Consider the following 4,750-nt stretch of genomic DNA (forward strand, 5'->3'; position numbering starts at 1 on the left):
CCACCACCTTAGGTGTACGTGGCTGGCGCCTTAGCCGGTTGAGCTATAGGCGCCGAGCCCCCAGTGATGTTTCAATGATCATTCCCATGTTATGGTGGAGGAGGAAACCAAGGCTCAAAGAGGGTCAGAAACTTGCCTGAGTTCACACAGCCAGAGAGTGGTGGGGTGGAGGCCTGAATTTGAGTGGATCTTGTCCCCAAATCCTTCCAGCCCCAAAGCCCTCTGCCTCTCCATCCATGACTCTGGGGCTCCCTGGGGGCGGTGATAGTGCAGTTCTCAGCAGAGCAACTCAGTCTGATGGAGGAGATACAGCAGAGGCTCTCGAAGCATCTGTGTATCTGTTGTGGGGTCAGGTCCTAGCAGGAGCCTCGGTGGGAGCAGGGAGGTCTGGTTCATGCCAAATACAGGCTCGTGAAGGAGGAAGCATGGCCCAGAGAGGGGAAGCCAGTGGCCCCGAGACCTGCAACAGGGCACCTGACCCAGTCTGAGACCACCCCTTGGGCACCTGACCTAGTCTGAGACCATCCCTCGGGCACCTGACCTGGTCTGAGACCACTCCTCAGTGGGCTGTCCTGGGACTGGGACACTGCCTGCCTCCCCTGGGACTTGATCCCTGGCGATAACCTTGCTTGGACTGTCCAAGGAGGCAAACAGAGGGGATTCAGGAGGGGACCCTAGGTACCCCAGGGGCCCTGGTGTGGGCAGCTCTGAATTGGACCTGGCTGATGCCTTCTCCTCATGCCCAGGGCTTCTCACAGCAGCACGAGCCAGTCACGCGCAGTCTTGGTGAGATTCTGCTGTGGTAGCTTCCTCCTCAGATGCTGCTCCCCCTTCCCCACTCCCTTGACAAGGGCCCCTGCCAAAGGGAGGCCCTCAGTAGAGCCTTGGATGGAAGGTGGGGCCCAAGGGTGAGGCTGCCTGTGGATTTCAAGTGGCATCAGGAGGGTGAGTCAGCCCCTGTAGCAGGCTTGGCAGCAGGCACTTGAGTTAAGTGTGTCTAATTTGGTATAAGAACATGGCGCCACTGGCAATTTCTGCATCTTGGAGAAAATCAGGAGCAGCGCAAAGCCTACTCTAGATGCAGCAAGAAGGGTGCCGGAAGGACACTGCAGGGGGCCTGATGTGGCGTGGGGTGGGGCAAAGGCACCTGTGGCTTGGGCCCTCCAGCCCCTCCCCTATCAGCACCCTGTGTGGGGGTACCTGCAGCCCATAGGGCTCATGGTAAAGGACTCAGTATGGTACCCCAGAATGGGACAAGCTAGGGTGGAGGTAGAGCCTTATGGCTGTGTCCACAGGTGGCCCTGTGAACTGCAACCCCCAACATACAGAGGCAGGTCTCCGGGTGCCTGCTTCTTCCCCTCACTCTCTCTCATATTTCCTTTCCTTGCATCAGGAATAAATAGGGGCCTAGGGCGTGGTTGGTGTAGGAGCCAGCACCCTGCATTGCTGCAGCCTGGGGGGCAGAGTCAGCTCTTATGCCAGGGTCGTGCCTGGCTGTGGGATGAAGCTACAGCTTGGAACTTGGCATTTCTCTTCAAAAGCATCCTTGTCTCTTGGATCAGAAACAGAATGCCTGCTCATGTTCTAGATTGGAGGGAAAGCAATAGGGATGAGCAGGCATGGTGAATCTGACCTATGCCTGGAGCCAGATGATTCATCCCATCCTCACTCCTCGATTAATTCCTTCATACAGCTCGTGTTACCTGAGATCTGGAAATACCTCTCTCAACCAACCCGTGAAGACTCCTACCTGCACTTCTGGTCTGACACATGACCTTCCTGGCAAGGTAACAAGGATTGGTTAGAGGTGGTAAGGGTTGGTTAAGGACTCATAATACTCTCTACTTTGAAAGAAATATTATGGGCTTAGGGGAGACAATGATTATAAAGTACTAACTCCCTGTCCCTGGAGAATAGTGAGGGCTTCATGATCATTATCATCATTGTCTTGGGCCAGTGGACACAGAGCCACAGAGGCAAAATGTCCTTCTTCCTGGACCATGTGTTAAGTGGCCCTTGGACACCAGGAGATACCTTAGCATCAGGGCCTTACTGCCATGCCAGGCAGGGCAGTCCAAGAGGGGCTAAACTGGAAAGGGACATTCTGGATGGCCTGATGAATTCTGATTCATCTTGTCTCCTTTAAATTGCTCTTTGGGAATTGGCCTGGGGCAATGTGGGTTTTAGCCAGAATACTGACTGTAGAATCACAGACTCCCAGGTGGTGTTTCCTTCCTGTGTGCTTCCCCTATTCCATGTTTATCACACTTGCCCAGGGCCATCTGACTACCATAGAGGAATGACTAAAAGCAAGAGAAATTATAAAATATATTGAATTGAATGAAAATTAAAATACAACATATGAACTTTGTGTGGTACGACTACAGCAGTGTTTAAAGGAACATTTATAGCATTAAATGCTTATATTAAAAAAGGAAATTAGCAATATATGCCTCTAGGGTGAGGCGTATTTTCCTTAAAGAGAAAAAGAAAAAGAAGAAAATTGAATGTGAAGCGCACAGAGGGAAGAAAACATTAAAGATAAGAGCAGAATTCCATGAAATAGAAAATTGAAAAGCAATAGGAAAAGTTAATTGAGAAAATCAAAGTTGTTCCTATGAAAATATTAATATAATTGACAAATTTCTGATCAAACTAACCAAGAATACAAATACCCAATATTAGGAAGGAAAGAGGGGACATCACTACAGAGCCTATAGATATTAAAAGGTAATAAAGAATATTACAGTTTGGTTCGGGACCTATAGCACAGTGGTTACAGAGCCAGCCACATACACTGAGGCTGGCAGGTTTGAACCTGGCCTGGGCCAGCTAGGCAACAATGACAACTGCAACAGAAAAATGGCCAGGTGTTGTGGCAGGTGCCTGTGGTCCCAGCTACTTGGGAGGCTGAGGCGAGAGAATCACTTAAGCCCAAGAGTATGAGATTGCTGTGGGCTGTGATGCCATAGCACTCTACTGAAGTGACATAGTGACACTCTGTCTCAAAAAGAATATTACAATTTTATGTTCATACATTTTACAACTTAGAAAAAAAATGGACAAATTCCTTGAAAGAGAGTTACCAAACTCACTCAAGAGAAAATAGATGGCTTCATGAATATTAAAAGAAATTAAGGCTCAGTGCCTATTGCTCAGTGACTAGGGTGCCAGCCATATACACCAGAGTTGGTGGGTTTGAATCCAGCCCAGGCCTGCCAAACAACAATGACAACTACAACCAAAAAAAAAAAAAATGTATATATATATATATCTCCAGGTGTTGTGGGAGCCTCCCAGCTACTTGGGAGGAGGAGGCAAGAGAATCTCTTAAGCCCAAGAGTTTGAGGTTGCTGTGAGCTGTGACACCCTGGCACCCTACCCAGGGTGATAGCTTGAGCCTCTGTCTCAAAAAAAGGAAAAAAAAAAAAAGAAATTAAATTTTGTGAGTAGAAATACAATGCAGGTTGATATTCCAAAGGATGCACCTAGGAACAGTACTGGGGCTCAGCCTCCCCGCTGCTGCTCAGCTTGCCTATGGTGGCAGGGGCAGGGGAGGTTGGAATGTTCACCAGAATAGACAGAAAACTAATTTGGGGACATCTGAGTAAAATTCAGCAGCTTAGGGGAGACAGGATATCAGCACAGTTAGAAGGGGATTACCCTTGAGCTGAACAACCTAGTCTGAAGACTGTAACCTTACTTACTGTTCCTCTCCTATTCCCTAAGGCAACTGTTTTACCTACTTACTTCTGCCCTTGAGAATTGTGCTATGATTTAGTGCCTCCACCCTGATGAGCTTTTTCATTGTCAAAAGACCACCTGATTGAGTTGTGAGACTATTAACTCTTTACTTCTTCATTCTGTAACACATACCCTAAAATCTTAATAAAAATCTCCTGAGATTTCAAGTCAGGGTAGCACCTATCTACCTTGCTACAGGCAGATACAGTGTCTGTCTCTCCAAGTCTTAGCAGATTTTTTCATAGAAACTCTGCATGTGAATTTCTCATGCCATTTCTCCCTTTGTCTCTGGACCCAGGTGGTTGGGGAAGTCCCTGCTTGGGGAATTCTCAGTCTTCTGTGTTGTCGCTCCCTCACTTTGTTGTTAAAAACTTCCAATAGCAATAATAAATAAATCTTGGCTAAGATGACTTTCCTGGTGAAGTCTACAAAACATGTAAGAAAGAATTAATGCCAGCTATACACAATCTTACCCAGAAAATCTATGTGGAGGTGACAGTTACCAACTCTTTTTATGGGGTCAACATTACCCAGATACCAAAACAAGATAAAGACATTACAAGAAAAACTATAGACCAAAATCCCTCATGAACAAACCCATAAAATCCTCAATAATTATTAGCAAATCAAATCCAGCAATGTATAAAAAAGACAATACATCTGACCAATGGGATTTATCCAAGGAATGCAAGTCTGGTTCAACATTCAAAAATCAATCAGTATAATTCATAGTACTAACAAATTAAAGAAGAAAAACCACACGATCATCTCAGTAAATGTAAAACAAAAGCGCTTGACAAAATTCAACATGTATTCATGACCCCAGCAAAACAACTTAGCAAACCACTAAGAGAAACTTTCTCAACCTCCTGAAAGCTATCTACAAAAGCCCTATAGGTAATACAACAATTAATGATGAAATACTGAATATTTTCCCTTTAAGGTCAGGAACAAAGCAAAGGTATGCAGTGTCCTTTTTGTATTGGACGGCACAGTCTGTGGAATA

At 46.3% G+C, this 4,750-nt stretch overlaps 1 long non-coding RNA gene across 3 annotated transcripts in view; it reads left to right on the plus strand.

The window, feature by feature from the left end:
• The window catches only part of LOC105887450, a 14,433-nt gene extending 11,640 nt beyond the window's left edge, over positions 1 to 2,793 (plus strand). For all 3 annotated transcript variants that reach the window (XR_001161498.2, XR_001161499.2, XR_002774604.1), the window contains 2 exons: positions 747 to 945; positions 1,694 to 2,793. This is a non-coding gene — a long non-coding RNA (uncharacterized LOC105887450). The remainder of the gene's footprint in view (positions 1 to 746; positions 946 to 1,693) is intronic.
• The last annotated feature ends 1,957 nt before the right edge of the window (positions 2,794 to 4,750 follow it).

This window comes from Otolemur garnettii, unplaced genomic scaffold (assembly GCF_000181295.1).
Source record: "Otolemur garnettii isolate 467f Iridium unplaced genomic scaffold, OtoGar3 scaffold00087, whole genome shotgun sequence".
Lineage (NCBI taxonomy): Eukaryota > Metazoa > Chordata > Mammalia > Primates > Galagidae > Otolemur > Otolemur garnettii.